Source organism: Astatotilapia calliptera, chromosome 22 (assembly GCF_964374335.1).
Source record: "Astatotilapia calliptera chromosome 22, fAstCal68.1, whole genome shotgun sequence".
Taxonomy (NCBI): domain Eukaryota; kingdom Metazoa; phylum Chordata; class Actinopteri; order Cichliformes; family Cichlidae; genus Astatotilapia; species Astatotilapia calliptera.
The window spans coordinates 2968189-2990117 of NC_137442.1; the positions used below are offsets into that span (position 1 = coordinate 2968189).

At 40.9% G+C, this 21929-nt stretch overlaps 2 long non-coding RNA genes and 1 pseudogene across 3 annotated transcripts in view; 1 reads left to right on the forward strand and 2 right to left on the reverse strand.

Moving 5' to 3' along the window:
* LOC145423576 (uncharacterized) overlaps window positions 1-21929 on the reverse strand; it is a 43056-nt gene that overhangs the window by 1289 nt on the left and 19838 nt on the right. The window lies entirely within an intron of this gene.
* On the reverse strand, window positions 175-1711 carry LOC145423568 (Ig kappa-b4 chain C region pseudogene; annotated as a pseudogene). Its single transcript, XR_013904614.1, has 2 exons — window positions 1576-1711; window positions 175-679 (listed from the first exon to the last, which is right to left on the reverse strand). The product of XR_013904614.1 is annotated as an Ig kappa-b4 chain C region pseudogene (transcript).
* On the forward strand, window positions 2267-3733 carry LOC113016794 (uncharacterized). Its single transcript, XR_013904620.1, has 2 exons — window positions 2267-2961; window positions 3085-3733. It is a non-coding gene; the product is annotated as an uncharacterized LOC113016794 (long non-coding RNA).

A 21929-nucleotide genomic window follows, 5' to 3' on the forward strand; every position in this document is an offset into this window, starting at 1 on the left:
ATCATAATCTCTAAGTTCTTATCAATTCCCCTTCGCACTTATTCTTTAACATAAACTTCGCTTTACTTCATGTATTCAAAGTGACTTAATTCTACTGACTCATATTGACTACAGATAGCACACTGGTTTCCAATAAGAATCCTGGAAATCATTATTTAGAGTTTAATATTGACATCACCACAAAAGTAAGACAAACACTCGATTCTTATTTAATGTAGATTTTTTTTATTCTCTAAAACTTTAAACAAACTTTCAACTTTAAACAAAGCAATGAAAAATGAGAGAAGAAATTGGAAAAAAAAAGCTACAGAATGCAGTGTGAAAGTAAGACCAGCATAAAAGTCACATATAGTTCAGGACTGGGGACACTGGTCTCTCATCAGTGGCTCTGAGACCAGAGTCTGGGAGCCCTGGGTGGCCTCACAGGTCACAGAGCCCACCTTCATCCAGTGGTCTGCAGGGAGCCTCAGGGTGCTGCTCCAGCTGTAGAGGCCGTCGTTCTCCTGCACCACGGGGCTCCTGCTCTCCTCCCAGCTGATGCTGCCACTGCCATCCACCTTCCAGGACAGACTCCAGTCTGAGGGGAAGCCCTTGTTGGCCAGACACATGAGCGTGGCCTCCCCCTGTTTCAGCTCCTCACTGGAGGGACCCAGCACCTTCAGGGCGGGGCGGGTATCACCTAGGAAACACCAATCAGCTTAGAGGACAGGAACCACAATTTGAATTTCTCCGTTAAGAAGTTTCTGTCAGGTGTTTTTTCTGCTCCACCAGTCATTCACTCACACATTGTTTCACTTCCCTTTAAGAAACCTCTCATGCATATCAGCACAGAGAGAATCATCACACAGTTTGAGCTGAAATATGTTCAAACTACACTGGAAATAAAAGAAGCAGATGTGGAAACATTTACAAAACTATTTTAGCTTCAAAGTCATCAGTTATCTATAACACATCACTTGTTGGAGATAAGAAACTTAATAGCACTACTTGAATGATGTGGATTAATTTCTTTTACTGCTTACATGATTTTAATGACATTTGAAATGATATCTGCTACAACAGAAACACCAGACGTGCTGCACACTGTCAAATGCCCATCTTTAACTTCTGGAAATAAAAGAAGCAGATATGGCAACAATTATACAAGATGTTAAGCTTCAAAAACCTCCGTTCTGTATAATACACAAGTTTTCTACTTACCTCATGTGAGTTTCAGTCATTTATTGTAGTGCTTTTATGATTTCTAAGCAAATTCTACATTTTTACTGACTAAGTAAAAGACCAGAAATCTTTATCTTCACTCTGTTTAACTTGAGGACAGTTACATTTAATTCATCTTAGAAACAGTGACTGTGATTTCAAACTAGAAAATAATCACAGGCTGATGACAGTTTATATTATTTACACAATGCATCGTCTTTATGTCAGAAATGTCGACATAAAATCTAATTAAAGCTGATGGAGTCAGCCTCCAGTGTACAATGGTTATAATATTACCTCTACATGAATACTTCATTGTTATAAAGCTAACATTTAAACCTCGATGTAGTTTCTTTAAAAACATTATAATCTTACTTCCAACATCCAGTCTGGTTCCTCCACCAAAAGTCCACCACAGTGATACAAACTCATTGAGGCGCCGTACAAAAACCTCTGACTGTAGAGAGACACGGCTCTCTGACTCTGAAACAAACAAACTCAACAATATGAATTGTTTTCATCATAGCTTTATAACATATTAATAGTATAATTTTAAAATTAAAATAAAGTAAACACAATAAAATAAAGTTCCAAAAATATAATTTGAGAATTTACATTTTATAGTTGTTAAGATACATCACTACCAAAGCTCCCTGTCACAGCTGCGGGTTTTATTGGAAGGACCCAAACGCAGACTCAGATTCAGGGAGTGAGTTTTATTTAACGTAAGTGAAGCACATAACAGGAACGGGTATGGCGTGAACAAAACTTTGGGAAAACTACAAACCAAACCTGAAATGTGAGGAGACTGAGACAACACAGGGGATGGCCAGCAGGAAACGAGATGCGGATGAAACACCAGTGAGACGCAGATGCTCCAACAAAGAGCAAAGAGGCAAACACACACTAATACACACACAAGGAAACAAGGAAATGGCAGACAGGAGGAAGAGTTGATTCTAATTAGACGAGACTGGGAGGATGTAACCTGAAAACATTACCATAGAACCAAAAATACTAAGCAAAACACAATCGAGGAACAGAGAACATTAAACTCTGAAGTTTGGAGGACAATGCTGCTAATGAGCAGAGAAGAGGTACGGCAGATTTTGACCGTCTCTGCAAAATAAAACCATTATACACGGAGATGAGGGAGGTCTGTAAAAAAAACTATAACCCTGGCCAAGAAATTTCCATTGACGAGCGAATGGTTGCCTCCAAAGCACGTATTGGAATAAAGCAATACATGAAAAATAAGCCTGTTCGCTGGGGATACAAACTTTTTGTTTTGGCAGATTCGAGCAACGGATATACATGGGACTTTTTCGTGTATGAAGGGAAGCTGCAGGGAAACAGTGGCAAGGGACTAAGTTATGAATCCGTGATGGAGCTTATCGATACACGGTTGCTTGGCACAGGATACAAACTTTTTGTAGATAATTTTTATAGTAGTCCCTCCCTTTTCTGTGACCTCCTTCAGAAGAGGATCTGGGCATGTGGAACAATACGAACAAATAGAATTGGATTTCCAAAAACCAAAAAAAATTGCCTGGACTCTAAATCTCCCCGTGGCAGCATAAGATGGATCCGAAAGGACTCCCTTCTCTTCGTTCAGTGGCGAGACACAAGGGATGTGTTCCTGTGCTCAACCCTTCACACAGCCCATGCTGGGGACACTGTTCAAAGGAGAGTTAGAGATGCAGATGGACACTGGGTGCTGAAAGACATCTCTGTTCCACCAGCAGTGAAGGAGTATAATCGGTATGTATTTTATATTCAACAATCTATATAACTATTATGTTATTTATTTTGTTTTTTGGAAATCCAATTTTGTTTGTTCTTGTTATTCAATTCTGTTTGTTCTTGTTTTTTCTGTCAATGCAGGTGCATGGGTGGGGTGGACCACTCCGATGCCTTGATAAACTACTATAAAGTCATCCACAAGACTCAGAGGTGGTATAAGACATTTTTTTATCATTTTCTGGACATTGCTGTTGTGAATGCCTTCCTGCTTCACAAGAGCATCACAAAGGGTAAAGGAGAGGTACCCATGCACCAAAAGGCTTTTCGGGAGACACTTATTGAGGAGCTGGCAGCGGCAGCTGGCAGCCTTGCTCCATCGCCCGCACCATCACCCTCTCCAAACAGAGCACATCACAAGCCTGTGCATATCAGTGGACACAGCACCACAGGTCGTCTGAGGTGCAGACACTGCCAGGCAAAGACACCAGTAAAGTGCTCCTCCTGTGATGTGCCTTTGTGCTTTTTGCCAAGTCGAGATTGTTATAAAGACTGGCATGATGCCAATGATCTCTAAAAAATATAATTGTAAAAATACATTTGTGTGAAAAACTATATATATATTTATACACACACAGATGCATATACATAATGTGTATATATAGTGAGTTTTAATGCCATAATACTTTTTTTTCCCTTTACATTTGTTTCGAAATTGAAAAAAAAACACTGTATAATGTTTATGCTCCTGTAATTTTGTAAAGTATTGACAATAAATCTGGATGTAAGAATAGCTCTGAGTGTAACCTTTAATTAGAGACCAAAATTAGGACTGTACATAAAAGCATTCAAGAATTACAGCCTTTTATGTGTTGATTGTTACAAAGGGCCATTTGGAGTCTCCAAGTGGCCTTTTTTGGGTAGCGCCTATACATAGACCTAAATAAACTTGCATAGAACACTCATTTTCTAAGATATTGTTATCAAATTTGAATTGTGGCTTGGTAAGGCTTCATGCTTTGATCCTGTTGTGTTTTCCAGCTAATACCTCACAAGGTAGGCATCTGCATGCATTCCTTACAAAAAAAAACTTGGGCGGATTTTTTTTTCTCTCTTTTTTAGTGTGTTCAAAGTTCTATTACTCAATAGCAGTATGACATAAAGTGATTCTGACACCTCAGGAACAAACTACAGATTGTCTCCTTTCAAAAGAGACCAAAACCATGCATATACTCCAAATGGTTCAAGAGCAGCATGCAATTTATTTTGGAGATGCCTTTTTCACAAATTTTAGGCAAAATTGGTAGGACTGCTAAGGGGTTAAACTCTGAACAATCACAAATAACCCAAAATAAACAAAACCACAGAATATTAATTAACCTAAAACATAAACATGGAGTCCACAGACTCCGGACCACGACACTTCCACCTTCTTCCTCAAAACTCTAAACATTAAATTGAATTTTCAATCTACATTCACAAAACCTCAAACTGCACAAATACATCAAAACAGTTTTACGTGTTCTCACAAACACTCAGTGTCTTTGAAGTAACACCCTTATGACTGACATTAAAGTACAGTTATAGGCCTATTTACAGTGGCTTGCAAAAGTATTCGAACTTTTCCACATTTTGTCACATTACAGCCACAAACATGAATCAATTTTATTGGAATTCCAGGTGAAAGACCAACACAAAGTGGTGCACACATGAGAAGTGCAACGAAAATCATACATGATTCAAAACATTTTTTACGAATAAATAACTGCAAAGTGGGGTGTGCGTAATTATTCAGCGCCCTGAGTCAATACTTTGTAGAACCAGCTTTTGCTGCAGTTGCAGCTGGCAGTCTTTTAGGGTTTGTCTCTACCAGCTTTGCACATCTACAGACTGAAATCTTTGCCCATTCTTCTTTGCAAAACAGCTCCAGCTCAGTCAGATCAGATGGACAGCGTTTGTCAACAGCAGTTTTCAGATCTTGCCACAGATTCTCGATTGGATTTAGATCTGGACTTTGACTGGGCCAGTCTAACAAATGTATATGTTTTGTTTTAAACCATCCCATTGTTTCCTGGCTTTATGTTTCGGGTCGTTGTCCTGCTGGAAGGTGAACCTCCGCCCCAGTCTCAAGTCTTTTGCAGACTCCAAGAGGTTTTCTTCCAAGATTGCCCTGTATTTGGCTCCATCCATCTTCCCATCAACTCTGACCAGCTTCCCTGTCCCTGCTGAAGAGAAGCCTCCCCAGAGCATGATGCTGCCTCCACCATATCTGACAGTGGGGATGGTGTGTTCAGAGTGATGTGCAGTGTTAGTTTTCCACACATAGGGTTTTGCATTGAGGACAAAAAGTTCCATTTTGGTCTCATCTGACCAGAGCAGCTTCTTCCACATGTTTGCTGTGTCCTCCACATGGCTTGTAGCAAACTGCAAACGGGACTTCTTATGGTTTTCTGTTAACAATGGCTTTCTTCTTGCCACTCTTCCATAAAGGCCAACTTTGTGCAGTGCACCACTAATAGTTGTCCTATGGACAGATTCCCCCACCTGAGCTGTAGATCTCTGCAGCTCGTCCAGAGCCACCATGGGCCTCTTGGCTGCATTTCTGATCAGCGCTCTCCTTGTTCGGCCTGTGAGTTTAGGTGGACAGCCTTGTCTTGGTAGGTTTACAGTTGTGCCATACTCCTTCCATTTCTGAATGATGGCTTGAACAGTGCTCCGTGGGATGTTCAAGGCTTGGGAAATCTTTTTGTAGCCTAAGCCTGCTTTAAATTTCTCAGTAACTTTATCCCTGAGCTGTCTGGTGTGTTCTTTGGACTTCATGGTGTTGTTGCTCCCAATATTCTATTAGACAACCTCTGAGGCCGTCACAGAGCAGCTGTATTTGTACTGACATTAGATCACACACAGGTGCATCTATTTAGTCATTAGCACTCATCAGGCAACGTCTATGTGCAACTGACTGCACTCAGACCAAAGGGGGCTGAATAATTACGCACACCCCACTTTGCAGTTATTTATTTGTAAAAAATATTTGGATTCATGTCTGATTTTCGTTCCACTTCTCACGTGTGCACCACTTTGTGTTGGTCTTTCACCTGGAAGTCCAATAAAATTGATTCATGTTTGTGGCTGTAATGTGACAAAATGTGGAAAAGCCACTGTAGCACCACACAGTTTACACGAGACAATTTTATTTCTTATATGAATGTTATTTATTTTAGCTGTCACAAATAGGATGTGACAAATGATGATAACAACAACTGTACTGCATTAAAACATTCACAGCAGGTGGGATATCCAATCTTTAAGTGATGACGTATGAACCCTGCTTCTGGATCCAAACTATTCTGCATTTTTTTGAGGCTGTTGTGTTTTTAACATGTCTGTTGTCTAAAACCTAAAAGAGGAATTATGGATTTGATCAATCTGGTCTCTGAATGCAATTGGTAAATGGTAATAGAGATGGACCGATCCGATATTACGTATCGGTATCGGTCCGATACTGACCTAAATTACTGGATCGGATATCGGAGAAAAATAAAAAATTTAATCCGATCCATTAAATATCACGAAAGCACCTCGCAAAACTTGCAACACGCCGTAACTCACCTCAGAACGTCGGAGCAGTATGCATCACGTGATAGAGCGGCTGTGGCATGCCGGACCTGTCGGTGGTCTGGATAGCATGTGGAGCTTCGCTAGCAACCTGGCATTTCATCTCCGACAAAGTTATCCCCGAGAGAAGTAAAGCAAGTGTGTAAGTCCATCTCTGAATGTTTGTAAAGCATTCCCACGTTAAGCTTAACAAGCGACTGCCTCTCGCTCTCCGGCTGCTACTTCAATCGTGAAACTGCTTAAATGATCAGCTGATCGGCTTTTCTGTCCCGAGTCCGTGTCTCTTGTTTGTTTTTGGCCCACTTTGCACCAGAAAGAGGAAACCAGCGGCTGAACAACAGCAGAACGTTTAAGCTTGATAAGCTGTTGTTAGAATTTATTTAATATTACTTTCTACACCAGGATCTTTTTCTACGTAGCTGACGCTGGTAACTGTGCAGGGGCGGATCTAGCAAAGTTTAGCCAGGGGGGCCGATAGGGCATGAACAGGGAAAAGGGGGCACAAAGACATACTTTTCTTTCTTATTCTCATTTAAAATGTCGAGCTTTTAATAAATAATTATCTGACACCCAAAGTTTTAATTTGATGTAAAATGAATAGAAGTCAATTACTGTATATAGTGACTATTAAGTCTAATATATACCCTAGTAAGCTATAGTACTTTTTACTTTGGGAAGGTACCATCTGTGCAGTCTGCAATTTTGTTGAAGAAAGATGTTGAATCTATTTAATATTTCTTGAAAAATAATTGATTTCTGTTCATTTTTTTTCACACTGCATCAAATTAAGGTTGATTACGTCGATTAAGCATCATGAGGTGGCACGTGAGGGGTGGTTCCTTATTTTTTATTTATTTCTTTTTGTTGTTGCTGGGAGTTGGAACCCTATTAGTTAGGTTGCTTAATATTTACGCTAAGTACTCTTTAAAATACCAGAATAGGGAGGATGGTGTAGGTCTAAGTTTATTAGATTGATCAGTATTGCTGAACTATGAAATATTTTTTTTGTATACAGGTATAACAGAATAGCTTTAGTGTAGTTGTTGTTTTAAACTTGAGTATGAACTTGCAGACTTGCAAAATGCAGCAAGATATTTTAAAAAACAGTTTTGTTGATTAAAAAACACTATATCGGATTCATATCGGTATCGGCAGATATCCAAATTTATGATATCGGTATCGGTATCGGACATAAAAAAGTGGTATCGTGCCATCTCTAAATGGTAATGGACTAGTTCTTATATAGCGCTTTTCCACTCTTCTGAGCACTCAAAGCGCTTTACACAACTTGTGCATTCACCCATTCACAACTGATATTCACACACATTCATACTCCGATGGATGCATCGGAGAGCAATTTCGGGTTAGTATCTTGCCCAAGGATATTTGGCATGCAGACTAGGGGAAGCCGGGAATCGAACCACCAACCTTCCGATCAGTAGATGACCTGCTCTACCACCTGAGCTACAGCCACCCATTGACACCCTTTTCTCAATGAGAAGTCTGGGCTCGGGTGAGCCTGAGTGCTGAAGATATCTACCTATTCGGAACCATGATAACAGGGTCCTTGCTGATCGGAGCTGGCTTGGCCCTGACTTATCGAAGAATTAAGAAAGCGGAACCGGCTGTTCAAACCCCCTCAAGCCTGGAGCTGAACAACAACACCCTGATAACGACTGTGTTTAGACCAGCGGTCCCCAACCTTTTTTGCGCCATGGACCGGTTTATGCCCGACATTATTTTCACGGACCGGCCTTTAAGGGGTCACGGATAAATACAACAAAATAAAACTAGTACCGGTACCGAAAAAAAGAAGATTTATTCATAACACACCCAGGAAAACCGAGTTAACGATAAAAACGATAACAAAATAACGCTGAAAACCGATAAAAACCCTGAAAACCATATATTTCACACCTGAGCCTCAACTCTCGTGGTCCGGTACCAAATGACTCACGGACCGGTACCGGTCCGAGGCCCAGGGGTTGGGGACCGCTGGTTTAGACTGTTCTTCCCATTCCATGCAAGATCACCTGGGTTGGCTGGAAGACTGTTTACTTAGCCTGGCAGGGCGAAGGACACTGTCTCAGCTGAACTCTGGACACACACACACATACAGACACAGACATATATACACATGCAGATGTGCACTCATCCCCCCTCCAAACGCCTTCGACGCTTATTCCCTTCCGATGCTGACGGTGGATCAAGGAGACCAGCGCAAAGGCTGCAGGCCCGGATGTACTGTCTACACTGGCTGTCTCTCCCCCTTTACCCTCCCCTGTTGCTTGTCATGTGTTTCTTTGGTGTATTAAGAGTTTTTTCATGTGCAGAGGTGTTTTTTTCTGTTCTCAAACTGATCTCCCTGTTGGAGCTCAGTCTGGGGGGAGTTATTTTTTTCTCCTTATCTTTTCTCATGTGGTGCATTTTCCATGTTATACCTCTCTGACCTGTCTTCCCCATGTGATGTTTTTGGGTAATGTATGTAAGGTCAGCAGAGGTGTGGACTCGAGTCACATGACTTGGACTCGAGTCAGACTCGAGTCATTAATTTTATGACTTTAGACTTGACTTGAAAAAATGTTGTAAGACTTGTGACTTGACTTGGACTTTTACACCAATGACCTGGGACTTGAATTGGACTTGAACCGGTTTACTTGAAAAGACTTGACATTTTACCCCAAATATAAAATTTAACATGTATATTATATAGAGATTGAAAATGTGACGTCATTCACGGGTAGAACCGCAAAGGATTCTGGGAGCTCGTGGCAAGCGGTACTAGCGCACGCAGGCTTTCAATTAAAATCAGTTACACAGCGATAAAAAGAAACACAAAAATGTCAAGAAGCCGTTGTATTATTAACTGCAATAGCCGGTCGCATGACAGCCACGGGAAGCCGACGGGTAAAGAGATCGGTTGTTATCGGATTACGTCGTTGAAGAGAAATTGTTCAAGCCATGTTTCCGAAGTAACAAAGATGCGACGGATGGCCTGGATTGCAGCCATTCAAAGATCAAATATAACGTCCCAGAACCCTCCAGCTCACAGGTTAGTCTGCTCCAAGCATTTACGCGAAGGTCAGTCTGCTGTTGTAGTTAATGCGTCATTTTTCTTAACATAATTGGTGATATAGGTTACAAGCAAGTCTGGCACTGAACAGAAATTGTCGCGCTATGCTCCTTTATTTATTGTGCATAAATAGTGAATTGTCCTGACACAATATTGCGTTTCGCTTCTGTTATTATGGTACATTGACAAAAACATATACTTTTATTCACAGGATAAAACAGTTGTTTTGTATCACTAATTGTCCAGTACGATTACAGCATACAATATTGTTGTTACTGCTACATTTCTGTGATGGGTACCAGAAATTATTTCCACTACTAATTAATTACCATTGAGCTCAAAGGTCCTATTAATAAAAGGTTAACAAATCTGTATTTATGACGACGATTTGTGAGACTGGTAAACTTATGATACGTACGATGGTCTTTACTTTCTACACTGTGCATTTCAAGGTCCTGCACCCATCCGTCGGTAAACTGTACCTGGGCTTGTTGCAGTGACCTGAAGTTACTAAACTTCATGAGTGTATGCACTCACTCCAAGAACCGTATGATTATAAATATGCATATAAATATGCTAAGATGAGATAGCTGACTTCATCTAACTAGCAAATGTTTTCCAGGCTACGTTGGTGATGCAGTTTTTTTTTTTAAATGATATTTAAAAAAAATAATCATTTATTTATGTATGATATTTTTGTCATGCGATTTTAAAGCCGGTCCTACAACCGCATCCAAGAATAACATGCAGCTTATCTCAGAACTGTCGGTGAAAACTATTCTTGGAGCTAGGTTTAATTGAGCTGCATTTTAAAGAGGTGCAATTTCACAATTTGTGTATATTTTCTAAGTTCACTATTTTGTCATGTGTTGAGAAAAACACAGATTTAAAAATTACATGGTCTAATATTTACATTTAGCATAACTGCAACATTATTTTTTTCGTTTTTTTTTAAAAGACTCGAAAGGACTTGAAATTCAAAATTTCAGACTTGTGACTTTACTTGGACTTTTACACCAGTGACTTGAGACTCGACTCTGACTTGCCTGACATTACTTGAGACTTGACTTGAGACTTGAGGATAAAGACTTGAGACTTACTTGAGACTTGCAAAACAATGACTTGGTCCCACCTCTGATGGTCAGAGGGTAAGATGGCGCTGCCATTGCGTGCAATAGGTCGGCAGCCTTAACATGAAATTTCTCCTTGTGGGACTAATACAGGTATCTTATCTTATCTTACGTTTTAACTGTCATGGTCCAGGTGAGTGCGGGGTTTTTCCACTCTGCTGGGCTCCACCTTCCGGCGGAGACTCCCATCAGCCTTCAAACCTGACTGCAATCAAGTCACCAGCATTTAAGACCAGCACTCACAACAGACCTCTGCCAGATCTTCAGCTAACCCACGTTAGTTCTAGGCCGCCAAGCTCTTGAGACTTTCCCTAACATCTGCATTTCTACTCAGTGTTTTCTCCCTGTCTTAGTACCTGCCTGGCTGTCACACTTTACAAACAGGAGAGATGCATCTCTGTCTGGACACTGGGTTTCTGCTATCAGGTTGCACTCCCTTCATCGTGGCCCTTCATCAGCCTCCCTGCCAGGGCCGTTGCTCCAAGTATATTCCGGACTCTCTCCCCACCACTCCTCACCCGGACCCCCTGGACACCCTCCTTGCGCAACGCCTGCCCCTGCAATGCATAAGCCATAACCATCATAGTTTAATCAAATGTCTGTGATTCACTAGACTGCCACTGACTGGCTGTCTCTTCTCATTATAGTGACTGTGTAACTCCACCCAGGCCGCCGCCCCTTTTTCCCTCCCCAGGATCTGTACTTAAACTCTTGCATCTAGTCATAGCACACTGTCTGAGTTTCACGTTTCATAGTTCCCAGTTCGTAGCCTTTATAGTTCCTGCATTGTAATTAAACTAGGCACTGTAAATAAAGCACTGTATTCACGTCAGTTTTGCCTACTGTTTTGTGATGACCCTCCTCCGAGATCCCCCCCTATCAAAGGGAAATACACCGCTCTGAAGGCGCTGCTGCTGCAGCACTACTCCCCCTCCGATGAAGAGCAGGCTGAGAAACTCCTCTCTCTCTCTGGCCTGGGTGATGGTACCGCTCTTGAGCTCATGGAGAGCACGCTGTCCTTGCTAGGATTGGATGACGGCAGATTCCTCTTCACTCACGTCTTCCTTGAGCTGGCCTTGACAACTCCCCGCTGCTGGGTGCAAAGGATTACCAGTCACTTGCAGACAGAAGTGGATCACATTCTCCTGGCTACCAGGAGCTTTGGCAACCAGACGATAATTCCGACTCTCCTGCACCCCCACCGATTCTCCTGTGGGCCTCCAACTCGTCGATAGTGGCTGGGATTGCGGTGTCATGGAAAAAGGTTGTGTTTTTACCATCAGCGTGACAGCGCTGTGCCGCCTTTGCAGTTTTATGGCCCAGGGAAATGAGCCCGCCTGTGCTCTGTAGCGGCCATGACCGCTGGCGATAAGGAAAGGCTGCACTTCATAGAGGACTCATACTCGGGGAGACGTTTTCTGGTTGACTCTGGCTCCCAGAAGAGCCTCGGGAACGCTCGTGTCGTCTTTGCATACCTCCACAATGGTATATTATTTAATCTTAATAAAAATATGGAGATTTCTCACGTACCACCATAGAGAGCCCAAGTACCACTTGTGGTATGTGAACCACAGTTTGAGAAAGACTGCTTTACATCATGCACAGAACCAGTTAAAATGATAATACTGCTGAGCATTACACACTACATCACAAAACAGATAATAACATGTTCAGGACATGAAAGTCGAGTCTTTCCTGTCTCACAGTTTGTCCTGTTATTCTACAAAACATTTTAACAAGTGATATCTGCGCTGTGGTCATGTTTAACTTTTCCACCCTGTGGTCAGCATCGTGCATCAATGTGAATCACTGCAAGGTTTTTTGTACTGAGTGAGTTTTTCAAAACTCTAAAATAACTTTTACAAATTGTTCCTTTTTTTAAAATTTGTTTGAAATGTCTTTCACTTTTGAGGCCATGTTTGCATGCACAGGTGTAGTTTGAAAAACATTGACTTTTCTATTCATTCTGGCCTATTTTTTACATGTGAACAGCACTTTAATTTGTTGACAGGTCATTTTCTAACTTCTTTCAGGGTGAAGATTCTCAGAAACTATGTTCATGTGTTTGTGAGTAGATAAGTACAGTATTTCTTTTCTTTTTTTTATGTGAACAAACTCAGATTGTGTCTTACAAGGACAAATGTGTGTGCTTTTATCTTCAGACAACACTGTCTATAGTTAGCATGTTTTTTTTTGGAATTTTTGGCATTTTTCCCATCATTGGATAGTAAAACAGTGAAGACAGACAGGAAAGTGGGAAACCACACAGTAAAGGGCCACAGGTTAGACTCAGATCCAGGCTGCTGCCCCCTCCCATGTGGCATGTGGTCACCTGCTCACCCACTGCGCTAAACTGGCACCCTGCAGTCCTGATTGGCCAACACTTGGATTGGGGTGAGGAAATCTCCTTTCCAAGAAAATCGTTGATAGGTTTGTAGCTTGAACCTATTCGCTGGAACGTTGAGGACAATATAATTACACAGCAAGCAAGACACGAAGTAGGCAAAGTTCTTCATGTTTCTCGTGCATGGGAGAGAACCGGACAAACGCCGCTCCTTCGCTTGACCCCAGTTGCTCTCGTCCGTTCTCCCGTAACACTGCTCTTTTATTGAGGTTACATGAATATGCATAGGTTCATTAACATATGACGTCTACATAAACACAAAGAGTACCTTGCCTTTGTGTGTGTGTGTGTGTGTGTGTGTGTGTGTGTGTGTGTGGTTTGTGTGAGGTCAAGATGTGACCCTGTGAAGACTCCCCAAAGCTGGTGCCAGGAGTCTAGCGGTCCATCTGAACAAAAGGCTCTTATACTTAAACAGATATACGTGTGTTTGCTATACCATATATCAGCAAGAGAAGATACGACCTCTCCTAGGAGGTGTGTGATCTATGCCAGAACACTCTGTAGAGGAGTGAACGCACCCCCCTCTTCATGCTACACAGAGTTGTTACAGACCTCCTAGGATGAGACATTCTTTCAATCTACAAATGATTATATACTTCTAAGCATATATGAGTAAATATTTCTAAGCATAAATGACAATAAACAATACAAAACCTAACAATCGTTCTTTTGAAACAAATTACAGTGGACATTGTGAAAAACTGATTAACTGATAAATAGCATCAACTATTTGAGATAAGTAGCTGTTGTATTCAGTCAGATCATTTCCATAGAGAGGCACTTTGCATCAGCAGCACCATGCTCCAGTGCTCTGGGAGAGTTTATAGTCCTGAGAGTTGAACACTGGATGACTGACAGCTGTCCTTCATCACAACAGAAGCCACAGAAATCCTCCTCATCAAAAACATGACTTTGATCTGCGTCCTCATCTGGACTCTCCTCTGCTGCTGCTTCACAGGTAAAGTCCAGAGAATCAAACTCCTCTCCTCTATCAACATCTGTCCCTCTGAAATGAAGCCCACAAAACCATGAAGCTGCTTTATGTTTTTGTCTCTGTGTCCTCAGAGTCCAGAGGACAGATCACAGTGACTCAGCCTGGAGCAGTGAGCTCTGCTGTGGGAGCAACTGTGAGCATCAAGTGTACGACCAGTCAGAATGTTCATGGCTCCAACTGTTTAGCCTGGTACCAACAGAAAGATGGAGGAGTTCCTAAACGTCTCATTTATATTGCTAGCAATCGACAATCAGGGATTCCAGCTCGTTTTACAGGCAGTGGATCAAACTCGGACTTCACTCTGACCATCAGTGGAGTCCAGGCTGAAGATGCAGCAGTTTATTACTGTCAGAGTTTTCACTGGCTGAACAGTCAAGCTGTGTTCACACAGTGAAAAACAGTCGTACAAAAACCTCCCTCAGTCAGACTGAACAGAAACTGAAGTGACTGCTGCAGCTGGAAGATACTGCAGAGACTGATACAGTTCACTGAGGACACACACACACAAAATAAAGCCCTTCAACACAAATATGTGTCCCACTGCTATCTCATGCATGTTGTTTTCAACTTGCAAATATATAATTAACTAAAGAACAAACGTGGGCCAGTAACAGATACCAAGATGAATCTTAGTCATGACCTTTGATAACCGCAGTGGAACAAAGCCATAACATCTAATCAAGTGTCAGGGCTGTCGCCAGAGCGTGGAGTGAACCCAAAACAGACTCCGAGCTGTCGTGTGGACAATGACTTTATTTACAATGAGGTAGAAACACAACAGTAGTGAATAAAATGTGATCCGGGGCAAAAGAAGTGTAACATAAACTATTACCCACACAGTAAAATTGTTATGGCCCTGATCTGGCCCACACAAGGTGCTTACACATGGCCCACATACCGCAAAGTATGACGGCCCTTTGGTGGCCCAGATCAGGTTTGCCAGAGGTGGCCCACACATGGGCCAGCACAAGGCCAGCTGCAGATACAATGGTGGTCCTGTGCTGGCCCAGGAGAGTTTCAGCTCTGGCCCCAGATGTCAGCCTAATGCTTACCTTAATCAACTCATGTAATAACAACATGTGGCGGAACATAATAGTGCAAAAATAACATGATGAAACTCTGTTCAGTCTGTGGATTTTACCTCCAACAGCAGCTTTTATCCAGGTACATGTTCTTGAACTTAAAGTGTCCGTGATGATAACAGAGATTCTATCATGATGGGTTTTATTACTTAATTTTATTCATTTGAATAAAGCTGGAATTCAGTTGTGTAATTGTTTGTAATTCGTGATTAAAAAAACATCAATAGCAGTGAACAACGATGCTTGATCTGCCCCACTGTTACATGTCACATGGTTGTGATCATATAGCTACAGAAAGAGGTGTTATAGGTATTGCTGTCAGAGATAACAGCCTCGTTTAAAAGATACTGATTGTGTCTGTTTGTGTTTTATAAGAAGTCCTTTGAAGCAAAGAGCAGTGACTGTACCTCCACATGTCTGAGCTCCTCACTCTCTGAGACTAAGCTCAGCTACTCTACAGGATGAACCTGTGACCTCGTTAATTCATATTTTTAATTAATCGAGATATATTCTTACTAAATATTATGATAAACATGTGAATCCATCAATGAACCATAAAACAAAACATTTAAATAATAGAAAAAATTTTGGAATAAGAATATTCTGAAGAACAAACTGATATATCTGCTCAATACTACGATGGATTGAATCATTCCTGATAAACAGCATCGTCAGACTGATCCAAGTTTGACACCTTCAATCAGTAGCTCTTCTGTGTTGTTTTAAGTGCAGTACTGTACAAATGGCTGGTGAAATTCTCCAAAAGCTTTGCTGTTTTCAACATAATGTGTAATAACAGCCTCATTATAATATATCCATACTTTATATATTGTCATACCAACAGTTACCTGGGTTGACCAAAGAACACGTGTTGTAAATTTAAGCATTTGCTTCAAACGTCATTAATTCATCATCTCATAGCATATGGCTATTTCTCCCTCTGTGGATCAATCTTCTGACAGACGTTTTCCTAGAAATAACTCCATTACATAAGCAGTCTGATTTGTTGTACTTCTTTAAGTAATAAAGCTTTTTATGAATCTCAATAAAAATATAAATATTTGTATTAATTCAATGCTTTCATTCAATGAAGGCAGATGTTTTTGTGTTATTTATTTTAAAGAACTCAACTATTCTTCATCCCAGATAATCTATAAATTCTTCCTCTTTTACCAACTCTGCGTCATTATAAATTAAACAACATAATATATGTTTTCAATCAAAATAGCTTTCATTGGTCTGTGACCAAGTGTTCTGTGTTTAATTTATATTTCTTGATTATTGTTATTCATGGTTTTAGTTCTCTTGATGATAATTTGTTTTTCTTTTCAGAAGAGTGACCTTGTGTTAAGATGGACACTACGGATAATATTCATTACAGTTGATCATTTACTATTGACATTAATAAATGAATAAGCCGTTCTGTTAAACACTGAATGACTGATCATTCAGTTATGAGTCACCGATATAATTTCCTAAATTAGCTGTTGGGACAACAAATTTATATATAAAAAAAGCATCAAATGAAAGTTATAAAAAATATTGATGATGTCACACTTTCTATTTCAATCTGTGATCTTATCTGACAGGATTCTGGAGAGGCTGGAGCTTTACCCAGCTGCCCCAGGGTAAGGGGCAGGTTACACATTAACTGTAACTGTAATCCATAAACTGCAAATTAAATTTTGATTAATTTTTAATATCAATTAATAGGAAACTAAGCAAAAACAGAAAAGACATCATTAATTCAGACAGAAAAAGCAGGAAGGATTTCATTGTGTCAGTCAGATGATTTCCATAGAGAGTCACTTTGCATCAGCAGCACCATGCTCCAGTGCTCTGGGAGAGTTTATAGTCCTGAGAGTTGAACACTGGATGACTGACAGCTGTCCTTCATCACAACAGAAGCCACAGAAATCCTCCTCATCAAAAACATGACTTTGATCTGCGTCCTCATCTGGACTCTCCTCTGCTGCTGCTTCACAGGTAAAGTCCAGAGAATCAAACTCCTCTCCTCTATCAACATCTGTCCCTCTGAAATGAAGCCCACAAAACCATGAAGCTGCTTTATGTTTTTGTCTCTGTGTCCTCAGAGTCCAGAGGACAGATCACAGTGACTCAGCCTGGAGCAGTGAGCTCTGCTGTGGGAGGATCTGTGAGCATCAAGTGCACGACCAGTCAGGATGTTTATAACAACGACTTTTTATCCTGGTACCAACAGAAAGATGGAGGAGTTCCTAAACTGCTCATTTATCGTGCTAGCACTCGAGTATCAGGGATTCCAGCTCGTTTTACAGGCAGTGGATCAAACTCTGACTTCACTCTGACCATCAGTGGAGTCCAGGCTGAAGATGCAGCAGTTTATTACTGTCAGAGTCAGCACTATCCTAACAGTCAGTGGGTGTTCACACAGTGAAAAACAGTCGTACAAAAACCTCCCTCAGTCAGACTGAACAGAAACTGAAGTGACTGCTGCAGCTGGAAGATACTGCAGAGACTGATACAGTTCACTGAAGATAAAGGCAGAGGTGGAAGAAGAACAGCACATAAGCAGCAGTGTCTACAGAACAGTGTGGAATATTCCAAGGGACACAGGATAGATGTATCTTCTTCCATGAAATAATCTTCTTTTGTCATTTCTTAGTATTTGAACAAAAATATAACAAAATGAACAAAGAACAAGACTGGATGTGCCTATAACTGAAGAAGAGGTCAGAGCTGCCATCTCATCAATGAAAAATGGGAAATCGCCAGGCTTGGATGGCTTCCCGATTGAGTACTATAAGAAATATATTGATATTTTAGCTCCAGTCTTGCATAAAGTTTACCTTGAGGCACTAAAAATAAGCTCCTTACCGAGTACATTTAATGATGCACTAATCTCCCTTATTCCTAAAAAGGATAGGGATATATCAGAGCAAGGGCGGAGTTTTGGTTTTGGCATTGGTGGGGACGAATGATTCAACCACCGAACTCTGCCCCGTTTCTTTTTTTCTCCTTTTTGTCTTTGCTTCTTCATAAAAAAAGGAGAAATATACTTGCCTACATATCCTATTCTGCATGCTTTTAAACCATTTAAAATTACAATTCATAGTTTTATATGTGAATTATATAATGTTAAATTACTATTAAACAAATGACTAAGTATTTTAGACTTTAGTTATTTCAGCCATATAATGTCTCTTATACATTAGCACTGTATAGGAATTTCTTTTACTTATGTATTAATCACATTATTTTATTGTATGATGCCTTGGCGCCACTAGATTTTAACAAGTCTCACACTCATACAGTAAGACAAATGGTGGGGGTCTAGTAAGGAAGTTAGGGGAAGCAGACACTCCACAGGAAGAATCTTTTGTCTCTTTGGGAGGCAGCAAGGGAGTGTGAACCTTAAGGTGCGAAACAGCTGTGTGCTGCCTTTTGTTCCTGGAGAAGGCATTTAACTGAGAGCCATGCTGGGCTCAGGGAGACTCTGCTGACCGTCTGCCCCGCGGTCATGCAGGGACTTCATCAAACTTGGTTGTCTGTTCTTTGTGTGTTTGGATTATAGAATGTTAGCTACCGCTCACCGCTCGTCTGCAGGCTTTATTTAATGGGAAACTTCCACAACAGCACTAAGGGAACACTGAATGACCTGCTGGTTTTTGTCCATAAAACTACTCATCTAAGATTATCACAAAGTAAAAGATCTCTCAGCAAAATAACGCAACGTTTTAGGCACTATTGCCCCGATCAAATCAGTGAGCTGGGATTTTCTAAACATGAACTACTGTTACAGCAACAGACATGGACTACTGGTTCCCCACACAACAACTCAATGTCCACTATGTGAAGGAGCCAAACACATGCCTTCTCCTCTCGTTAAAGTTAAATGTCACCACTATTATTGTCTGTCCGGAAACAGGCCGGGGGTGTCCAAATTCAAAGACTGCGTCCACCTGAGGACCCGGTGTTGTGTCTAGAAGTAACTGTCTGCCAAAAACTGACTTCTGGTATTTGCCAAAAAGTGATTGCTTGTATTTAAACTGCTATAAATAACTTGTTGGTCTATAATATGTGAAACATAAGTCAAATGTATCCCTCATGAATGATATCAAGTCATCTTTAGCAACAAACAACATTCCTGTAACAAGGTAGAAGCTGCATTCAGTTTTTGGCAGTGACTTTTATGTATCCTTTATTTATGCAGTTCAAAAAATTCTTGTTGACTTTAAAAATGTCTCTTTTAAGAGTAATCTGGCCAAGATGCTGAAATTTCAGTAAATGCAAAAATAGTTCTGTAAACATAATTTAAGTGGACAAAAGGAAGCTGATTCATTATAATGTAAGTAAAATAACACAGTTACAAAGATACTTGAGAAACAGGTATTTTTTTCATTTTATATATAACCCCTTTGTAATACCTGTTCATCAAAGTCTATTTAGCAACATACGTAACAACATTACATTCTTTCTATCGGGTTTGTTTTTCTTTACTCGAAGAGATCAAATTATTGGTGGGGACAATTCAATAATCGCTGGATATTGGTGGGGACATGTCCCTTCCATCCATGCCAAATCTACGCCCTTGTATCAGACCCAGCAAATTACCAGCCAGTAAGCCTTTTAGGAGTTGATTGCAAAATTTTGACAAAGGTTTTGGCCTTCCACTTAGATCAAATATTACCAGATATCATCAACGGTGATCAGGTTGGTTTTATTAAGAATAGGTCTTCAGGTGATAACATTACAAGACTTCTATTATTATTTCAAGCTAGCCCCGGTTGCGGCCTTCTCGCTTGATGTCGAGAAGGCTTTTGACCGGGTAGAACGGGGCTTCCTTATGACAACCCTTGCAAGGTTTAGGTTTGGGCCTGGATTTTGTAACTGGGTCAAAACTGTATATTCAAGTCCAAGGGCAGCAGTTTTGACAAATGGATTGGTGTCAGAGTTTTTCCATCTCACTCGCAGGACCCAGCAGGGGTGTTCTTTGTCCCCGCTGCTCTTCATGATATTTCTGGAACCACTGGCCTTAGCTATTCGAGCTAACAGGGGTATCAGAGGTATTCACGCAGGGGGTATGGAGCACAAGTTATTTCTATATGCTGACGACATCTTAGCAGTATTAACGGATCCCATCCAGTCTCTACCAGCGCTACTCGCATGCGTTGAGTCATTTTCAAGGTTGTCAGGTTACAAGATAAATTGGTACAAATTGGAAGGCACGCCACTATCAGCATCATGTCACTCTAGATCCATTACTGCATTCAATTTTAAGCATGTACCTTCAGGTATGAATTATTTATGAATATTATTAAAACCCAAAATTAGAGGATATTATGCTTATGTGTTTATGTCTAACAATCTAAAAACAGAGATATGTGAAAACTTGAGGACTATATGGCAGAGATATATATATATATATTTTTTGCGCCTGTCCCGTTTGATTCTTTTGCCATCAGAATTATTGTCTAAAGGCAAAGAAAGATGCCCAATGGATTCACTTTACCAAATGGACCATCCCAGCCTTACAGTATTGGTCCATTTGATTGACCTTTGTTTTTATTATTTATTTTATTTTATTTTCACTTGCTGCACACAGGACAGACATGACTGGGGGAAAGAAAAGGGAGAAAGAGAGAGGTAGGGAAAGAAAAACAGCGGGGAAGAGGAACGGTGATAAAGGGCAAAAAACAAAAACCAACAAAACAGACAAAATACATCTATCAATCACCTGGATCACCTGTTGAGAGAGAAAAAAGAGAAAACAAGCACAAAAAGAGAGAGCTATATAATAAACAACATCATCGCGATGATCTATGGGAATATAACAGTAAGTACTAAATATTAAACATTATTGTGCAGCACGTAAGATCGACAGCGCACAGTGTGCTTTGAGGTAGGAGCCAAAAAGGGTGTAGTTTGTATGTGTGAGCACCTGTGAGCGTGAGCGCGGCAGAGATATTTCAGTCGTGTAATTTGTAAAGAAGATTGGTGTAGAATTTTGTCATTCTCTGATAAATATATAAGAGAGGCCAGGGGTAAATTTACTCAGTACAAATTAATAGATGCATGGTACTTCACTCCTTCTAAACTTTATAGAATGGGAATCAGTCCCAATAATATATGCTGGAAATGTAGCTCAGATCCAGGGACATTTATGCATGTTATTTGGGAATGTGGGAAAGTTGAGAGTGGAGTATCGGAGCCCCTCGTGGCCTCACAGGTCACAGAGCCCACCTTCTCCCACTGCTCTGCAGGCAGCATCAGGGTGCTGCTCCAGCTGTAGAGCCTGTCTGTCTGCAGCGCCCCGGGGCTCCTGCTCACTTCCCAACCAATGCCGCTGCATCTGCGGCCGTCAACGATCCAGGACAGACTCCAGCCTGAGGGAAAGCCCTTGTTGGCCAGACATGTGAGTGTGGCATTCCCCTGCTCCAGCTCCTTACTCGAGCACTGTCAGGGTGGGACAGACATCACCTAGGAGACACCAATCAGCTTAGAGAACGGGTAACAGGTAGTTTCTGTCAGATGTTTTTCTGCTCCAACAGTCACTCACACATTGTTTCACTTCCCTTTAAGAAACCTCTCAGCACAGAAATAACAGCAGTGAAATATGTCCAAACCACATACAGAAGCAATAAGTGCAACATTTTACAAACCAGTGTCAAAGTCACAAAAATGCAACACACACATGATTTTAAGTGTTACA